General features: G+C 44.0%; 1 protein-coding gene across 1 annotated transcript in view; it reads left to right on the forward strand.

Annotated features, from left to right (window-relative positions):
• map2 (microtubule-associated protein 2) overlaps positions 1–21675 on the forward strand; it is a 349408-nt gene that overhangs the window by 171510 nt on the left and 156223 nt on the right. The window contains exon 3 of the mRNA XM_060928995.1: positions 13733–13878. The gene's annotated coding sequence lies outside the window, so the exon portion shown is untranslated. The remainder of the gene's footprint in view (positions 1–13732; positions 13879–21675) is intronic.

The raw sequence follows: 21675 nt of genomic DNA on the forward strand, positions 1-21675 counted from the left end.
TCGCAGGCAAGCTGGAGCCTATCCCAGCTGACTATGGGCAAAAGGCAGGGTACACCCTGGACAAGTCGCCAGGTCATCACAGGGCTGACACATAGACAACCTTTCACATCTACAGCCAATTTAGAGTCACCAGTTAACCTAACCTGCATGTCTTTGGACTGTGGGGGAAACCGGAGCACCTGGAGGAAACTGACGCAGACAACATGCAAACTCCGCACAGAAAGGCCCTCACTGGCCACGGGGCTCGAACCCGGACCTTCTTGCTGTGAGGCGACAGCGCTAACCACTACACCACCGTGCCACCCCACTTTTTCTTCTTCTTAAAGCTAAATCTATATGGAACTTAACTGCATAATTAACTGCTTGCGCTCAGATCCTAATGTAGCATCAAATGTGTTTTAGTTAAGGCAAGATCACTTGGAGGGTAAAACCTTCACATCGATAGTAGGGGTGGAGTGCAATGGCACTGTCTGTATCTCTTAAGGGCTCAACAATTCTTATCTGTATCTGTATTTAGATTTAAATCTGAAGTAGGCATGGCCTAAACCAGAAGGTGTGGCCTATAATATATTCTAATGAACTTAACTGCCTGTATTTCCCAAACTCTAACCAAGCTCATAGCCTACTATAGACCTCAAGAGCTTGTCTCTTGAGATTGCCTCAAGAGCTTTATACTGTATGTGACTGCTCACTCATGGCCGTGTAAAAGTAAAAACCGCCCACTCGTGCAAATTTTGTTGCATCCCAAGGTTTCCCGGCCTCAGTGCACATCTCGACACTCATCCAGATGCCCAGTGAACCTTTTGGCCAAAAAAGTATTCTTAATTTTTTTGTATCTGTATTTGAGTTGGCTTAAAGACATCCTAAGTTCATGAGGAATAATGTATTTGTATTTGTTTAGATCCCTAGCCTATAGATAAACGACTCGTATACAGAGGTAGAGTTAACTCAGGGCTCTCAAGTTTTGAAGTTAGTTCAGAGTGAGATTTTGTCGGGAAGGGCAGGGGCGGTGTTGGTGAGGGGTGTCGGCGGCGGCGCACAGGGGGGTGGAGGAGGAGGGGGGGGTTATGATTGGTGTTGTGTGTTGTAAGTGTTAGTGGCAGATTTTGAGGCCTTCAGTATGGGGGTAGGGGGCTCCCACTTGAAACACAGTGGTTCCAGGCCTGCCATTTTAACAGCCATGATTGAGGAGAGAGTTTGATTGAGGAGAGGCAAGCACATGTACTGTAGTGCTAAGCGAGAGACCATGTAAACAGAAGTGCGTAACGATTTACTACTATATCTGTGTATTTTGCAGTTTGGCAAGTACCCAGTAAGGGAAGAGATAAGAAATCACACTGAGTTTTCATTCAAGTGTGCAATAAAAGCAAGTGTCAAAAATACACTACCGTTCAAAAGTTTGGGGTTACCCAGACAATTTTGTGTTTTCCATGAAAAGTCACACTTATTTACCACCATAAGTTGTAAAATGAATAGAAAATATAGTGTAGTAGTTCAATACTGGTGGGTGGAGCACAGAGGATGGCAGGACAGAGATCAGGTCCAACTTAGCGTTTATTGTCACACTTTTCAGTCTAACAATTCAAACAGACACACACACACATGACGAGTGTCTCGTTCAGGGTTGAGCTCCTCTGCTGTCTGCTCTCCCTCCTTATATAGGGCGGTCACTGGGAAGACACACAAACACAGGTTAATTGCTCTCAGGTGTAGTGATTCTGCCACTCACCTTCCCTGACTCCGCCCTCCTGTCACAGACCGGCGCTTGACCACGCCCCTGCTGCCACATACCCCCACCGCCCGACTCAGGCCAGGCAGCCATCCGGCCTGCAGCCGACTCCCCCCCCCCCCCCCCCCCCCCCCCCTTGACGGGAGAGGAAGTCCGCCACGACCATCTGCGCCCCCAGCCTGTGGACCACCTTGAAATTGAAGGGCTGGAGTGCCAGATACCAACGGGTGATCCGCACGTTGGCATCCTTCATGCAGTGGAGCCACTGGAGGGGCGCGTGGTCCGAACAGAGGGTGAAAGGGCGCCCCAGCAGGTAGTAACGGAGGGCTAGGACCGCCCACTTGATCGCTAGACACTCTTTTTCGATTGTGCTGTAGCGCCCCTCACGCACTGACAGCTTCCTGCTAATGTACAGGACGGGGCGGTCCTCCCCCTCCACCTCCTGGGACAAAACCGCCCCCAGCCCTCTGTCCGACGCGTCGGTCTGCAACACAAAAGGGAGAGAAAAGTCAGGGGAGTGTAATAGTGGCCCCCCACACAGTGCAGCCTTTACCTCAGAGAAAGCCCGCTGGCATTGCTCCGTCCACTGGACCGGATCTGGTGCCCCCTTTTTAGTGAGATCAGTCAGCGGGCTGGTGACATCCGAATAATTAGGTATAAACCTACGATAATAGCCAGCCAGCCCCAGGAACTGTCTCACCCCCTTTTTGGTCTTGGGCCTCGGGCAAGCCGCAATCGCTGCTGTCTTATTAATTTGGGGACGCACCAGCCCGTTGCCCAAGTGGAAGCCCAGATACCGTACTTCCACCCGCCCAATCGCACACTTCTTCGGGTTGGCTGTGAGACCCGCTTGCCTCAGCGACCTAAGGACGTCCCTGAGGTGTTCCAGGTGCCTTGGCCAGTCATTACTATATATGATGATGTCATCAAGATAGGCGGCCGCATAGGGGCGGAGGACCCGGTCCATCAGCCGCTGAAACGTAGAGGGCGCCCCAAACAGCCCAAATGGAAGTGTGATGAATTGGTGTAACCCAAACGGTGTGGAAAAGGCCGTTTTTTCTCGGGATAGTGGAGTCAAGGGGATCTGCCAATATCCCTTCGTCAAATCCAGTGTCGAATAAAAGCGAGCCGTGCCTAGTCGATCGAGCAACTCATCAATACGAGGCATTGGGTATGCGTCGAATTTAGACACCGCGTTGACTTTTCTGTAGTCCACACAGAACCGGACCGACCCGTCGGCCTTGGGTACCAAAACCACCGGGCTGCTCCAGTCACTGTGGGACTCCTCGACGATGCCCATTTCGAGCATGGTCTGAAGTTCTTCCCGAACCACCTTTTTTTTGTGTTCGGGTAGCCTGTAAGGGTGGCTATGCACTACCACCCCCGGGGGCATCTCTATGTGGTGCTCTATGAGGTTAGTGCGACCGGGCAGGGGCGAGAACACGTCCGAAAACTCGGTCTGCAACTGGGCAACCTCTGCAAGTTGGGTCGGGGAGAGGTGGTCTCCACAGGGGACCGGAGAGGGACGTGATGCTAATGTTCCTTTTTGAACCTCCGGCCCCAGCTCCGCCTTCTCCGGAACCACCGACACCAACGCCATGGGGACCTCCTCGTTCCAGAGTTTGAGTAGGTTGAGGTGGTAAATCTGTAGCGCCCCACCCCTGTCCGTTCGCTTCACCTCATAGTCGACGTCCCCTACTCGCCGTGTGACCTCAAAGGGTCCTTGCCACTTGGCGACTAATTTTAGAGCTCGATGTGGGCAACAGTACGAGTACTTTCTCTTCCGGTTCTGAACTCTCTAAGGCGCGTACCCTTGTCGTACAGGCGGGTTTGCCGTTCTTGGGCCTGCCGCAAATTCTCCTGGGTTAGGTGTGTGAGTGTGTGAAGTTTTGCGTGCAGGTCAATGACGTATTGAATTTCATTTTTGCTTGGTGAAGGTCCCTCCTCCCAATTTTCTCGCAGCACATCTAAAATGCCGCGCGGCTTACGCCCATATAATAATTCAAACGGGGAGAACCCCGTGGAGGCTTGGGGGACCTCTCGCACTGCAAAGAGCAAGGGTTCGAGCCATTTATCCCAGTTACGCGCGTCCTCACTTACAAATTTTTTAATTATGTTTTTAAGGGTGCGATTAAACCGTTCCACTAAACCGTCCGTTTGTGGGTGATACACGCTGGTGCGGATCGGCTTAATACCTAATAACCCATACAGTTCCTTCAGTGTTTGTGACATAAACGAGGTGCCTTGATCAGTCAGAATCTCTTTCGGGATTCCAACTCGGGAGATGACGCGGAAGAGTGCCTCTGCAATACTGCATGCTGAGATATTGCGAAGAGGCACTGCTTCTGGGTATCGCGTTGCATAGTCCACTAGAACTAATATAAAGTGGTACCCTCGTGTTGACCGATCTAATGGCCCGACGAGATCCATCCCAATTCTTTCGAACGGGGTCTCGATTAACGGTAGAGGGCGCAAAGGCGCTTTTGGAATGGCCGCTGGATTTACTAACTGGCATTCGCGGCATGCCGTACACCACCTACGGACATCGTCGCGAATCCCTGGCCAATAGAATCGGGCCATTATTCGGGCTAGTGTTTTATCCTGCCCTAAGTGTCCAGCCATGGGATTAAAGTGAGCCGCCTGGAATACCAATTCCCGGCGGCTCTTCGGAATTAAAAGCTGCGTGACTCGCTCTTTAGTTTGAGTGTCCTGGGTCACACGGTATAACCTATCCTTCATAATCACGAAGTAGGGGAAGGACGGGGTGGCGTTCGGCTGGAGCGTTTGACCATTGATTAATCTCACTTGGTCAAACGCATGCCACAGAGTCTCGTCTCGCGACTGCTCTAATGGGAAATCCGCGAGGGATTCCCCAATAGAGAGAGGAGGAGCCGGCGGCTCCTCACTCTGACGCAGAGATGACGTAGATTGCTCTGCGACAGCTGCTCCCGCCAAAGCGACACCGGGACCTCCCCCTGTCAAATGGCAGGACCCACTCTTTACTAGGTGTGTCATTAAACCCCGAAATCCTGGCCAATCAGTCCCCAACATTAAAGAGTGGGTAAGGCGAGGATTAACCGCCGCCTTCACTATGAATTTTTCCCCTCTGAAAATAATGTGGACCGACACCAAAGGGTAGTGGTGAACATCCCCGTGCACACACAACACCTTCACCCCTTGTGCTCCCCCCAATGCCTCGTTTTGAACCAGGCTTTGGCGAATTGAGGTCTGATTACAACCAGAATCCACCAACGCCTGATATGTAGCCCCTTGGATACTCACCGGTATGCGATATGCTCCGGCCCGATCGAGGGCGGCCTCTGGCGCGTCGGGGATCCGAACCACCGCACCCACTTCCATTGCCGTGCACTGCTGTTGAATGTGGCCCGGCTCCCCGCAGTGCCAGCAAACCGGCCTGGGCTTTCCCTCTGCACCGGTGATCTGGGGCTCACTCACCTGAGGTGGGGGAGAGACAGACACAGAAGGGAGAAAGGGAGGGCACCGCGGGTGCGGCAGGCCGGCTGGGGTGGTGCCGGCCCCCGCCTCCACGGTGGGGGAATGGGGCGAGGACGGGACACAGGAGGAGGGGGAGAGAGAGAGAGAAGAGGAGAGAAGAGAAGATGCCATCTGCTGTCCTGCCACCGGGACAGCCTCTAAATGGTCCTCCGCTAGCTCGACTGCCTGATCCAGCGACGCCGGGCGGTGGCACCGGACCCACTCCGCAGTTCCTGCTGGCAAGCGAGCGATGAACTGTTCCAGCGCCACCTGGTCGATGATTCCTTCGGTGTCACGGTTGTCAGCCCTCAACCACCACCAGCAGGCGCCCCGGAGCTGCTGGCCAAACGCGAACAGCCGGCCGACTTCCTCCAAGCGCAGCGCGCGGAAGAGCTGGCGCTGCTGTTCTGGTGTGCGCCCCACGCACTGGAGGACGGCCCGGCGGAGGTCTGCGTAGGCCAGCCGGCGGTCGGCGGGGAGCTGTAGCGCGGCCAGCTGTGCTTCTCCCGTGAGCAGAGGGAGGAGGCGCGCCGCGCGCTGCTCCATCGGCCACCCCGAGGCTTCGGCGACTTGCTCAAAGAGCGTGATGAACTCCTCGGGGTCGTCCTGCGGGCCCATCTTGGTTATGGTGAGGGGAGACGGGCCTGCGGTAAGAGCGCTGGTGGACCCCGCCGACGCGAGGAGGTGCCGGAACGCCTGTCGATCTTCTCGCTGGGCCAACACCAGGGCCTCAAACCGCTGTTCCTACTCCTTTTGGAGGGTGAGTAGCGCCTGGTGCTGGCTTTGCTAGGCCGTGGCGAGGGCGTGGACCAGTTCAGCGAACGGGAAGGACTCCATGGGGCTGTGAGGCTGCTGTGCTCCAGGTCCTGGGTTTCGGCACCACTGTAGTAGTTCAATACTGGTGGGTGGAGCACAGAGGACGGCAGGACAGAGATCAGGTCCAACTTAGCGTTTATTGTCACACTTTTCAGTCTAACAATTCAAACAGACACACACACATGACGAGTGTCTCGTTCAGGGTTGAGCTCCTCTGCTGTCTGCTCTCCCTCCTTATATAGGGCGCGGTCACTGGGAAGACACACAAACACAGGTTAATTGCTCTCAGGTGTAGTGATTCTGCCACTCACCTTCCCTGACTCTGCCCTCCTGTCACAGACCGGCGCTTGACCACGCCCCCGCTGCCACATATAGTCAAGACATTTTTCTGGCCATTTTGAGCATTTAATCGACCCCACAAATGTGATGCTCCAGAAACTCAATCTGCTCAAAGGAAGGTCAGTTTTATAGCTTCTCTAAAGAGCTAAACTGTTTTCAGCTGTGCTAACATGATTGTACAAGGGTTTTCTAATCATCCATTAACCTTCTGAGGCAATGAGCAAACACATTGTACCATTAGAACACTGGAGTGAGAGTTGCTGGAAATGGGCCTCTATACACCTATGGAGATATTGCACCAAAAACCACACATTTGCAGCTAGAATAGTCATTTACCACATTAGCAATGTATAGAGTGTATTTCTGATTAGTTTAAAGTGATCTTCATTGAAAAGAACAGTGCTTTTCTTTCAAAAATAAGGAAATTTCAAAGTGACCCCAAACTTTTGAACGGTAGTGTAGCTGCTGAAATTAGCAAGGATTCAAGATTGAAGTGGCTAGACAAGCTCAGACTCTGGTCAAACTGATAGTTAACATTATTAGCTGGAGACAATATTCCCCAACATCAGCTCTCATTATTTTTGTAATGCAAATACTAATTTCGTTCAGGAAATACAAAATCATATGATGAGATGACTTACCATACTGTAGGCTACTCATCGAATATGGCGCTCCCACGTCGTCCAATGTGTGTCGGTCTGCACTTCACCGCATCGTCTTCTTTGGAAAGTTATTGGCGGGATCACGTAAATTTTACCCAGATACAACAATGCTATTTTTTGATTGGCTGTTGGGTAGCTACATTTCTCAATTTATTGACTGGTGTGTGGCAAGCTATTTCTGAACTCTGTTTGGGAAACCGCTTGATGCCTGCTCTTCGTCCACAGTTAAAAAATAGCGGTGCACCTTGGTGGGCTTTGTCCTAGTAATTTCTGTGCGTGAGAGATACAAGGTGTGGCGTGTGAGCGTGTGAACTGCTTGAAATTTGTGTGTCTCACGCCCAATGCGTGAGACTTGAGAGCATTGGTTAACTGGAAACCAGAAATACACTACCTCTATGGCCAAAAGTATATGGACACCCGATCATCACACACGTATGCCCATGGGCACTAACATGGAGTTGGTCCCCTGTTTTTTGTTATAACAGGCCCCACTCTTCTGCAAAGGCTCTCCACTAGATTTTGGAGTGCGGCTGTGGGGATTTCTCTTCATTCAGTTTCAAGAGCATTTGTGAGATTGGGCACTGGTAGTGGGTCTGGAGTGCAGTCAGTGTTCCAGTTCATCTTAAAGGTGTTCAGTGGAGTTGACTTCAGTCAAGGTTCTGTGCAGGACACTCGAGTTCTTCCACTCTGACATTGGCAGACCATGTCTTCATGGAGCTTGCTTTGTGTACAGGGGAATTTCATTTCTCAACAGGTTTGGGTCTCTTAGTTCCAGTGAAGGGAAATTGTAATGCTACAGTTCGGTACAGCTGTGTGATTCCAACTTTGTGGCGCCAGTTTGGGGAAGAACCACATATGGATGTGATGGTCAGGGGGCCATATAGTGTTTTCCAGTTAATACTACCTGCGTATATGAGTGTATGAGTGTATATAATCTTATTTGGACGCAGATGGTAAAATATATAGTGTTCATAAATCCTACTGACTGAGTTGTCAATCTCTGGAATCCAACTGTATGACCTTCTGTGCTGATCTAACCTTTCCTTTGTAGATATAGAGAACCTCTGCCAATTAGAGAAGTGGGGAAGAACCTGAAAGAACATCTTGTTGTTGCATTAATAGCAGAAAGCAATAGGGACTGTATTGTATGATTTGGTGAAGCAGACTCATGTTTTGTAGCAGCAAAAACATGACCATTTCCCAGAGGTTAAAAATAAAATCTGTCCTTTTTTCTTTCTTTTTTGGGTTTGTATATACAGGAAGATGTTTTCTGTGTGGCCATATATATATATATATATATATATATATATATATATATATATACACACACACACACACACACCGGTATATATACATACAGGTAGTCGTCGACTCACGACTGCGTTTGGTTACGACTGACCGGTTGTAAACCGATCTGGTCGTAAGTCGGCCTATGTTAAATGAACGTAAGTATATTGTGATGTGTAATGATATTGTAATCATCTTAAAGTCTTATTTTATCAACATTTTCTTATTTCATTACCTTGGCTCATTATTTTGTTTAAGTCAAACACTGCATACTACACTGTGTACAGTACAATTCGTTTAATATGTGCAAAACAGGGCGGCACGGTGGTGTAGTGGTTAGCGCTGTCGTCTCACAGCAAGAAGGTCCTGGGTTCGAGCCCCGGGGCCGGCGAGGGCCTTTCTGTGCGGAGTTTGCATGTTGTCCGCGTGGGTTTCCTCCGGGTGCTCTGGTTTCCCCCACAGTCCAAAGACATGCAGGTTAGGTTAACTGGTGACTCTAAATTGACCGTAGGTGTGAGTGTGAATGGTTGTCTGTGTCTATGTGTCAGCCCTGTGATGACCTGGCGACTTGTCCAGGGTGTACCCCGCCTTTCGCCCGTAGTCAGCTGGGATAGGCTCCAGCTTGCCTGCGACCCTGTAGAAGGATAAAGCGGCTCGAGATAATGAGAATGAGTGTGCAAAACAAAAAATACGAAATACAGGTGTGAAAAATAGAAAACATTTTAGTTTGAAACATACTAAAATACAAATGTAAAACATAGCAAAATACAAAACTTAGTGACCGCTGGCATCACTGGTGCTTGGCTGTGGGTCGTCTACGTCATCATCAGCTGTTGCAGTGCTCGGGCTGGCGGGAGGATTTGCTCGTTTCATAAACCAGGAGCTGGGGCGGAAACTGTATGACGGAGCACGAGAGAGACTGCGCGTGTGCCTGGAGCTGGGGCGGAAACTGTTGTACGCGGCGAGAGGCGCTGCCGGGAGCTGGGGCGGAAAACTGTTGTATGCGGTGAGAGTCGCTGCCGGGAGCTGGGGCGCAAACTGTTGTACGTGGCGAGAGTCACTGCCGGGAGCTGGGGCGGAAACTGTCGTATGCTCAGCTAGCTCAGCTGGGAAACACTTGCCAGTCATAACCAGACGGTCGTAAAGTCGATCGGTCGTAAGTCGCATAGGTTGTAAGTCGACGACTACCTGTGTGTATATATCAGCCACTTTAATAAGAACTTGTTCTTGATTCTAAGATTCCTGTTCTTCCCAGGAGTGGAACCCAATGTGCTCTGCTGTTGCATGCTGAGATGCTTTTCTGCTCACCACAGTTGTAAAGAGTGATTATATGAGTTACTATATCCTTCCTGGCAAAAAAGCTTGACCCAATCTGGTCATTTTCCTCTGACCCTCTCTTATCAACAACCACCCACAGAACTGTCTCTCACTCAGTGTTTTTTTTGCTTTTCTGTTTTCCGCACCATTCTGTGTAAACTCTAGAGACTGTTGTGTGTGAAAACCCCAGGAGATCAGCAGTTTCTGAAATACTCAAACCAGTCCATCTGGCTCAAACCAACACCCATGCCACAGTGAAAGAAAGTCACACTTTGAGTTCACAATTTTTCCCATTCTGATGTTTGAAGTGAACATTAATTGAAGCTCTTGATTTGTATCTGCATGATTTTCTGCATTGTGCTGCTGTCAAGGGATCGGCTGATTAGAGAACTGCAGAAAACAGCAGGCGGATGGATGCGTGTTCCTAATAAAGTGGCCAGTGTGTGTATACATCTAGGATATCACACAGTGGTGTGAAGATATGAAGTTTATCTTCAAATGGTGAATGTACACATTTCGATTTCGGCGGGAGGCTCCCGATTTTAGCCTCCGTCTCCCGCCTCCCGATCGTATTTGTTAAAAACTGGATAATCTCCCGGTTTTGGGAAATCCCTACCGCCAAGTTAGACTATGTCCAATCAGAATCATATGAGAAACACTGCTGATGTCAACTGATTTTTAACCCATCAACGAACAGAACGACAGTCATTTCCGTAATGTAGGATTCACCCGGGCTGTCCGACATTTTTTACAAGCAGTCATTCATTCATCATGGCCACTAAACCAAATACCAAACGGCAAAAATATGAATGCAGATACCAGGCTGCATGGGAGAATGAATTTCCATGGATAAGCAAATGTTCGACCAGCCAGTTACACATTTTAAGGTAAAGATACCTTAAATCAGAATATAAAGGACATTTGAGTGTGAAATTAAACTCGTCTTCCATAGCATTTCAGAAACTGTACAACTTCTAAAGTGTTTAGTGAAATTTTGCAGGACAGAGAATGTGTTTGGTGAGTGTATTTGAATGGTGTGTAGTGTCTTTGTGCTATTTTGAATTTATGTTTGAAAGTTTTAAATGAAAGTTTACAAGTGAATTATCTGGAAAGTGATTGATTCTGATCGAGTTTTGAGGTTTTAAGTGAAAGATTACTAGTGAGTGTATTTTGGTCGGACTAAAATTTTGCATTCGAGTGAATTTCTTTGTGGAGTATATTTTGATAGTATGGTAGTATTTATAGTGCCATTTTTACATTTTGTTTGAAAACTTTCAGTCAAAGTTTGCAAATTAGCAAATTCCTTTGCTGCATTCCGATAGGATTTGGATAGGATTTCTAGTGCTTTTTAAAAATTCTGTTGGAAAGTGTTTAGTGAGAGAGATGCATTTTAGTCGTACTAAGACAGTGCGGTATTTATTTAATTGAGTTGTTACTATTTTGGTTAAATCTTATTAAAATTTTATTTATATATGATATTATAGTTCTGTGTATTTTTAGATGAGCTTACAGAAGGAAAACACATTTGATGCAATCCAATAATAGACCCCTTCGCATGTTTGGAAACAAACCGACCGTTGCCAGGATGCGCGCGCAGCCTGGACTCAGAAACAATGGCGCTGCCCATAGACCGGCATTATGAGCTGTCAGATTATGCCAAACAATTGTCGTTACAAGATCGAGAATGCTACATAAATAAGTTAACTCTAACAAGTGGACATCGCCTACCGGATCCGCATTTAATTAAAGAGTGGACGGACGATGTTAGTAAGTTCCCTGGTATACAATGGCCAGATATATACTCGTACCTTATTGACGAGACTTCAGTGTACACCCACAAAAAACTTCGTGCCTACAAGTCTTTAGACGCATATGATTGTTATGTGCGGGCATGTACAACTTGATTAACAATGGGACATTCATATTCATTTTGTTTTAATCAAATTATGCCGGTGATGTGATGGCAATGTGGCTTTAGCTACAACAGCAAATACCAACACTAAACAGCAATTTGCAGGAGGTAATGGCGTGAAAGGAACGATAGTGTAAAGAGTGCAGCTAAGAGAAATCAGAGCTGCGTAAAAAGCGAGAGGCAGAGAGCAGAAATGAAACTGAACGGGGCGGGAGCTAGGTTAGAGCAGTCAGCGCAAGTTGGCATTTAGAGTGAGGGCACACAATTTTACCTTTCCATCCTTGCTTTAAAATTGTGATTTTCGGCATACACAAATAATGACGGCACAAAATCTGGACTGCTTGAGTCAAGCGAGACCTCTCCTACAAACAAAATTGCATGCAAAGCTAAGCTAACATGCTAACAATATTCATTACATTGTGCAACTATGACCCAGCTAATCAGACAAACGTTACCAAAGTATTTTGCTACATCAATAAACGAAGACTAGAAAGAATAAAAAAGAAAGATTTAATAAATAGCCTGATCTTACCTGTGATGAAGTGGGCGCTGCAAACCCGCGCGTTTTTGATGGTGCTTTCATCCCAGTCTACACGTTTGATGGCTTGTAGCCATAGACGTCGGCGATTTTTTTGGAATGGGTGAGATCCTGCTGGAATTCTGAACATTTTAACCCCATCGCTGCTACGATTCTGACACCCAACAACACAACAACTAGGCATCGCTGAGTCTTTTTTGAGTCCAGGCTGTGCGCGCAATTTCCGCTTACGTATGAATGACGTTTACTGCGAAGGGGTCTATACTTTCATTCACTGTGACTATTTTAAGAAATGATAAACATTCTTCTAAAGCATCACTTGTGTTATTTCCTGTGGGTCTCTGTATGTATACAATATTCAGGCAGGAGATTTTTCAGCTCAAAATCTGATTTAAGACTTCCCTTTCATTGTTATTATATTAAAATTCAAGACGAGTATTATTTCAGATTTTTCACTCTGAGCTCTCTCATGCCTGATACATGAATCCCATAACCTACAGTAACTGATAGAACAAAATCAACAGTTCAAAAACGCTTTAATTGTATAAATTTCAAATGGTTTGCAGTTAATTGTGATCCACTGTTTTTATCATTTCAACCGTGCATCAGACCCTCGTCTGATTGAAAATGTCGTTCACGCACTTTTCTCCCCCATGAGAATTTTGAAAAGTTGGCAAGTATGTGTACATATCACGAGTGAGCAAAGAAGATAAACTTCATATCTTCACATCCCCATGTAATGTTCTTTTTATTATATGGACACATCCACAAAAAAAAAAAGTGACCTCATCAAAAGAATTTTAATTTTGAACTGGTTCACCATTTTGACAATGGGCATCAAGTCAGCAGGTAAACGCTGGGAGTGACATCATCGATATCCTCTTGAGTGAGGATATTGGAAAGTGTTCTATCCACATTCACTGGATATGAGCAATCGTGTGCTCTGATTGGCTACTCTACTACTCGGCTATCAGCTCATATCCCGTGAGTACAGAAAAACAAAATGGCGGTGCATGTTGCTGAACCAACCGAGGAAGAAATAAAAACTAATTGAAAACAAAACACCAAAAAATACAAAAAAAAAAGCAACAAAATATATAATAAAAGTATTTGATGCTAAGAATGTATCTTTTTTTAAAAAATAATTATTATTATAGCATTTTTCACAAATTGCTCCTGTCATTTCGCCGGTTTGTTTACATTCTAAGCGGAAATTATTTTGTCGGACGTTTAAAAAAAATTGCTCTGTTCCTCAAAATCTAGTGAACGTGGATAGAATAAAACAGTTATCCCACTCAATCTCGTCGTACATGGCTTATAGCCAACTCAGCCCCACATGCCGCATCAGCTATCAGTTCATGTACGGTACGACTCAATTTCGTGGAATAACTGTTAAATATTTTACTTAATGTCCTGGATGTAGTTTGTATGAAGAATACAAGTGGCGTATTTCCCAGTAAAACACTTGTGTGTATTAAATAAATAAATAAATAAATCTTCTGGCTAAAGCTGATGTGTATTAATGTACTGTATGTCCCTTACACACAAACAAACACAGCTGCGCTGCTCGACCTATTACAGGTTTTAGCATGTCAAAATAATGACCCATCTTTTTTTCTGCTCTCTCCTGGCTCCAGGTGTGAATTGGGACTTTTCTCTCTTCCCCATCACGTCGGCGCTCTAAGTGACTCCACAGGGCAGAAACAGGCGCTCACACACACATAAACACCCACACACACTGACAGCTGCCGTCGTTACCTGGAGACCTTCACTATCTGGACAGGTAAAACTCCTTGAGTGTAATAATCAAGAATTGGAACAGGCACCATATTACTCCGAGCTTCAGAGGGCCGGTGTTTTGTGCTTCTCTTCTTTTTTATGCTGTTATGATGTCTGTGTGGTTCTTATGTGCAGAGTGAAGTCCTCAGTAAACCTTAGCCGCTCCTTTTCTGGATGCTTTGGAAGGCTAGACAAAGCTACATTATATTCAAGAGCAAGACAATCACACTGCGTAGCTGTTTTCCCCATAACACCCCCTCACACACACACCTACACGTACAGTAGTGCTGTTCCATACAGTTTTTGCATACATCTCATCTCATCTCATTATCTCTAGCCACTTTATCCTGTTCTACAGGGTCGCAGGCAAGCTGGAGCCTATCCCAGCTGACTACGGGCGAAAGGCGGGGTACACCCTGGACAAGTCGCCAGGTCATCACAGGGCTGACACATAGACACAGACAACCATTCACACTCACATTCACACCTACGCTCAATTTAGAGTCACCAGTTAACCTAACCTGCATGTCTTTGGGGGAAACCGGAGCACCCGGAGGAAACCCACACGGACACGGGGAGAACATGCAAACTCCACACAGAAAGGCCCTCGCCGGCCACGGGGCTTGAACCCGGACTTTCTTGCTGTGAGGCGACAGCGCTAACCACTACACCACCGTGCTGCCGTATTGAACACTTTTATTTGAATAAATAAATAAATACATATTAAAAGGAAAGTAAATTTTTCCATCGGATATTCAGAGGCAGGCAGTGACATTTTCTTTTTTTTCCTAGTCTCTCCTTAATACTAACACTTGTGGTGTAACCTTTCTCGAGACAGACCCAGGACAATAAAACATAACAAACCATTTAGGGTTGTGCTGGTATCGGATGAATAATCAGCTTCTGGGTGGGAGGACGTACAGTGGTGCTTGAAAGTTTGTGAACCCTTTAGAATGTTCTATATTTCTGCATATGACCTAAAACATCATCAGATTTTCACACAAGTCCTAAAAGTAGATAAAGAGAACCCAGTTAAACAAATGAGACAAAAATATTATCCTTGGTCGTTTATTTATTTTCAAGATGTCTTTAATGATACATCGCAGTGAATTAACACTGAATTGCAATCAATTTACATTAAAATCAATATTAAGAGCAAATTTAATCATTAAAAGTATTGATAGCGACCGTTAGGTACTAAAATAACTTATTGCAACATCACTACAACGATTTTAAACATATAATTTTACATTAGAGAACTATATATAATCATAAAAACAAGTGAAATGAAAATAGATCAAAATCCATATTTGTTAATGAGATGACACATGTAAGGTATGGGAGAATTCTTATATCTATTTGTTCGTATTTTGAGACAGTCCAGTTTCTGGTTATTTCTAGTGTTCTGATTGGTGGCAGCCAGTCTCTGAAGTCTGACTTCAACAGTGATCTAGCAAATTTCAGGCCCAACTGTTCTCTTCTCTCAACTAGTGATGTCAGTCCAAGATGTTGTAATGCTGAGGCATACCCTGTGTATGTCATACCCAAGATTATTCTACAAGCCCGTTTCTGGATACGTTCAAGTTTGTTTGCTTGAGTTTTTGTGATTCCAGAAGAACGGACAGGGACTGCATACTCTAGGATTGGTCTAATATACGCCGTGTAGATGGTTGTCAAATCACCTTGAGAGATATTAAACTTCCTAATTTGTTTGAGGAGATACAGTTTCCTGAAGGCTTTCACAACCATCTGTTTCACTTGCTCGTCCCATTAAAGGTTTGACTGGACATAAAGACCGAGCATCTTCAGACATGGAACGACAGCTAAAGGAATATTATTGATCTGTAATAGTGGCAGTGATGGCGTATTCCGACAGAAAGTAACATGCATGGCAAAGCATTTACTAATATTTAAAAGCATGTGATTCCTATCCGACCACAGAACCAATTCGTCTGGGTCAGACTGTAAAGTGGAAGGTTGGCACAGGATTCTTGTTTCCAGCAGGTTCATGTCGTCCACGTATTTCCACACTGGATTGGTGGCATTACCTGCGGCATCATCAATAAGTACAAGAAATAGGATAGGCCCAAGTAAGGTTCCTTGCACCACACCACAAGACAAATATTCCCAGTTGGAAAGGGACCTGCGGTAACGTACACGCTGTCTTCTATTGGAGATAAAATCAGCTACCCATAGCACCAGTTCAGGTCGGAGTCCTATGTTTATCAGTTTCATAATTCCGGTGTTGGGGTGAACTCTGTCAAAGGCTTTGGAAAAATCTGTAGCTACAACAGTACAGATGGTAGATGGTTTGTCCGTTCCCTTGTAAAGACTGTCAATGAGGATAACAAGAGCATGAACTGTTGAGCGCCCTTTCAGACTGCCAAACTGACGATTGTCGAATCCTATGTCCTTTAGAATCCATTTTAAGGCGAAGGATTCAGCAATCTTAGAAAACTGAGAAGTCAGGGAAATTGGTCTTAACTGGTCTACTGTAGGTGGCTGGAACTTAGGAACAGGCAGAACAACTGCTTGTTTCCACTGACTGGGAACTATGCCATTTGCAAAAGAGGTGTTGAGAATATGGCAGAAAGGTAAACTAAGTTCACAGGCAAACTCCTGTAGCAGCTTGGGGGATATGCCATCTGGACCAGATGCCTTATTTATCTTGATCGCCAGAAGGCTTTTATACACATCCCAAACCTGCAGAGTTGGTAATGTTTGAGGAGCTGGTAGAAAAGCAGGAAGGTCCAATGCTGGAAGGGCTTTTGATACTTCGGCAAATTTGGCGTTGATGGTGTCTGTGATGATGGACTTATCGTCTGTATCAAGTCCAGGGATCGTTATCTTACTACCACACTTTTTCATATTTGCCATGTTCATAATTTCCTGATGCTAGCGTCGTGGGTCGGAAGTTTTAAGAGAGGTAACTCGATCTAAACAATAGCTCTTCTTAGATCGAGCAAGAGCTCTTTGCGTAAGGTTCTGATAAAACTTCCAGACAGTTGGAACCTGTTTGTTGAAGGCCTTTTGTCTCAGGCTAATCAGTCGTTTGATGTTTGGCATCACCCAAGGTTTGTCAGTATTATGTATTCTGATGGTTTTAATCGGGAAAAAGGTTTCAATGGAACTTTCAAGCATGGCATAGAAAGCATTAGCCTTTGCAACTACATCTTCAGCATCATATACCTCTGACCAGTTGTGAGATGTAATCCACCTGTCAAACTCAAACATACCTGTCTCATTCAGCTGTCAAAGTTTTCTTCTGAGGTTTGTTATCTGTGACTTTGTTCTTTGGAACCCAAAGAACAGAAGAGTGGTCACTCAGGCCCACTGGCGGCAAAATCTGAGGACTGAGGTACACATCTTTCATATTGGTTATAATCAAATCCAAGATGGCATTACCCCTAGTATTGCTTTTCACTACTTGTGAAAAAAGACCTCCTCTACAGATATCTGAAATGTCTGTTTTATTAAAATCTTCAAGAAATGCAAGCCCGCAGTCAGGGTACTTAGTACGCAGGTCATCGGAGGCAGTTAGCAGGTGGTCAACAAGAGTTTCCTGATGAGATAAGTTGGGGGGCAAGTAAATCCCACAGACAACAATTGCTGACAATGGTCTAGGCAGATGACGCGGCCTAGTCCAAACCCACACACATTCCAGGTCAGGTACTACGTATTCTGTCAGCTGTTTTGACGGTATGTCCTGTTTAACGTAGACTGCTACTCTTCCCCCTCTCTTATCTTCTCTGCACTTGGAAAGCAAGTTATAATCACTTACCGCAATGGCAGATGCAGGATGGACTTTTGAAAACCAAGTTTCAGCCACTACGGCGATGTCCACTTGGTTCTGAGACAGAGTTATTTGGAACTCATCCAATTTATTGATCAAAGACCTTGGGTTACATACAAACATACGAGGGGCACAGGCCTTTTTGGCAACAGTTTGTTTGCGTTGAACTGAACAGAGAATATGGGGCCTCGCCGTAATATGTTGGAAAGTTGAGTTGTCTTGTTTCTCAAACACTGATTTGCATACGATGGTAGCGGCTTGGGTTAGGGACGCTGGCCTATTTCCAATCACAGTTTCAATTTTACGGATATGATTCCTACCTCCCTTACATCCTCTGGGTCTGGAGGACATCCGAAGCAGTCCAGCCTCCTTTAGGAATGCCTTTTCCTGCTGTAAAAGGGGCTGGGTAGTCGGCCGGCAAGCATGTAAGAAACCGGATGTGTATCTAAATAGCGTCGCCATTGTTGACATATACCGCCACAGTCACAACAAAGTACAGCACACAAAATCCAATCATATGGTCGCTTAGCTAACTCAATTTCCTTCTCAGTTTGATCCAACTATTTTCATTCACTTTCCCACAAACATTTAAGATATTCTAAACAAGCTAACTCTTAAAAAATACAAATTTTTCACAACCAAACGTGGAACTCTAGTTGCGTGTGGCCGCCCTTAGAAGCGCCACCTACCAACCTGCATTTATTGAGGAAAATGATCCAATATTACATATCCGTGAGTGGCAAAAGTATGTGAACCTCTAGGATTAGCAGTTAATTTGAAGGTGAACCCTTCAAAGGTATTGATTGATTGATTGATTGATTGATTGATTGATTGATTGATTGATTCCGAACAGTAAAGAATATATAAAAACAAACAAACAAAAATAAATAAAAATAAAAAATGCAATCATCAAAACATCATCATAAACAGAATAGTGTAGCCACAAGGAAATAACATAATAATGTTCGGAAAGGATTAGGAAGAAGTAAATAACTTATCAAATCCTAACCCTCTATACCACCGCTAATCAAACGTCACTTTCCACCATAATAAACTAGATATACAAAAGAAAACAAAATCAAAAAAAAAAAAAAATACCAACATACCAAGACATACCAACATGGCATAATATCGCCCAAATCAAATCATATATATATATATATATATATATATATATATATATATATATATATATATATACAAATACTTATGCTATGCATATGTACACACATACAATACATATATACAGTACATACATACACACATACCTATAACTATACACATCCATACGTACACAGACACCCATATCATAATTATGCATATTATGCTTAGATATTATATACAATTATGCATTTTATATATATATAATACAAATACTCACTTCCTATATAATATATCCATATGTACCCATGCCCACATATATACACTTATATTATCAATAGCATGTTATTGTAATTCCTCCTCCCTATACCTCATAAAGATCTGTTCCTTATACCTTTTTTTGAACTGGTTTATAGTTGTACATTTCATAAGCTCCACATTCAAACTGTTCCATAGCTTTACTCCACAAATAGAGATACTGAACATTTTTAACATTGTCCTAGCACTGCAAATTTTAAATTTCAATTTCCCCCTAAAATTATAGCCCCCATCTCTATCCAAGAAAATTATTTGGATATTCCTTGGTACATTATAATTCCTAACTTTGTACATTACTAAGGCAGTTTTATATTCTATAATATCCCTGAATTTTAAACATTTTGAATTTAAGAATAGTGAATTAGTATGATCTCAGTAACCAGCACTATGAATTATTCTTATAGCTCTTTTTTGAGGTATAGTTATTGCATGAAGTGAACATTTATACGTATTTCCCCACACCACTGAGCAGTAATTTAAGTATGGTAAAACCAGGGAACAGTAAAGAATGCGGAGTTAATTATAGTCCAGGACGTGCTTAGCTTTACTCAACACAGATATGCTTCTTGATAGTTTCATTAGTATGTATTTTATATGTGATTTCCAATTAATTCTATCATCTATTATTACCCCAAGAAATTTATTATTAGAAACTCTTTCAATATCAACACCATCTACCTGTACATTTATTGCCCTATTTATTTTATAATTATTAAATAACATGATTTTTGTTTTAGACAAATTTAATGATAATTTATTTCGATCAAACCAGCTTTTTAACCTGCACAATTCTGAAGAGATTATGTTTTCTAACTCATGTAAATTTGTTCCAGAACAAAACATATTTGTGTCATCTGCAAATAATACCATCTTAAATATCTTTGATACATTGCACATATCATTTATATAAAGAATAAACAGTTTAGGACCCAATACTGAGCCCTGAGGGACACCACAATCAATATTCAAACGAGTTGAGACAAAGTCACCCAACTTCACAAATTGTGTCCTGTTGCTCAAATAACTTTTTATCCAATTTAATACAACTCCCCTTATCCCATATTGTTCCATCTTATTAATTAATATATCATGATTAATAGTATCAAAAGCTTTTTGAAGATCAATAAATATCCCAGCGACATGTTTCTTATCATCTATAGAGTTACTGATTTCTTTAATTGATTCCATTAGTGCCATCTCTGTTGATCTATTTGCTCTAAATCCATAAAAATAATTTATCTAATCTGTTATTGAATAGCTTTTCAAGAATTTTGGAGAATTGAGGAAGTAAAGAAACAGGTATTTAATTTGTGAAGTTGTGTTTGTCCCCAGATTTATACAATGGAATTACTTTTGCTATTTTCATATTGCTTGGAAATGTACCAGTTGAAATGACAAGTTACAGATGTATGTTAATGGTTTAGAAATCCCCCCAATAATGTATCATGGCATGAACAAAGGAAATTTCTGAGGACCTCAGAAAAAGCATTGTTGATGTTCATCAGGCTGGAAAAGGTTACAAAACCATCTCTAAAGAGTTTGGACTCCACCAATCCACAGTCAGACAGATTGTGTACAAATGGAGGGAATTCAAGACCATTGTTACCCTCCCCAGGAGTGGTCAACCAACAAAGATCACTCCAAGAGCAAGGTGTGTAATAGTCGGCGAGGTCACAAAAGACCCCAGGGTAGCTTCTAAGCAACTGAAGGCCTCTCTCACATTGGCTAATGTTAATGTTCATGAGTCCACCATCAGGAAAACATTGTACAGCAATGGTGTGCATGGCAGGGTTGCAAGGAGAAAGCCACTGCTCTCCAAAAAGAACATTGCTGCTCGTCTGCACTTTGCTAAAGATCACGTGGACAAGCCTGAAGGAAAAATGTTTTGTGGACGGATGAGACCAAAATAGAACTTTTTGGTTTAAATGAGAAGTGTTATGTTTGGAGAAAGGAAAACACTGTATTCCAGCATAAGAACCTTATCCCATCTGTGAAACATGGTGGTGGTAGTATCATGATTTGGGCCTGTTTTGCTACATCTGGGCCAGGACAGCTTGCCATCATTGATGGAACAATGAATTCTGAATTATACCAGCGAATTCTAAAGGAAAATGTCAGGACATCTGTCCATGAACTGAATCTCAAGAGAAGGTGGGTCATGCAGCAAGACAACGACCCTAAGCACACAAGTCGTTCTACCAAAGAATGGTTAAAGAATAAAGTTAATGTTTTGGAATGGCCAAGTCGAAGTCCTGACCTTAATCCAATGGAAATTTTGTGGAAGGACCTGAAGCGAGCAGTTCATGTGAGGAAACCCACCAACATCCCAGAGTTGAAGCTGTTCTGTATGGAGGAACGGGCTAAAATTCCTCCAAGCCAGTGTGCAGGACTGATCAACAGTTACCGCAAACGTTTAGTTGCATTTATTGCTGCACAAGGGGGTCACACCAGATACTGAAAGCAAAGGTTCACATACTTTTGCCACTCACAGATATGTAATATTGGATCATTTTCCTCAATAAATAAATGACCTAGTATAATGTTTTTGTCTCATTTGTTTAACTGGGTTCTCTTTATCTACTTTTAGGA

The sequence above is a fragment of the Neoarius graeffei genome, chromosome 9 (genome assembly GCF_027579695.1).
Source record: "Neoarius graeffei isolate fNeoGra1 chromosome 9, fNeoGra1.pri, whole genome shotgun sequence".
Classification (NCBI taxonomy): Eukaryota; Metazoa; Chordata; class Actinopteri; order Siluriformes; family Ariidae; genus Neoarius; species Neoarius graeffei.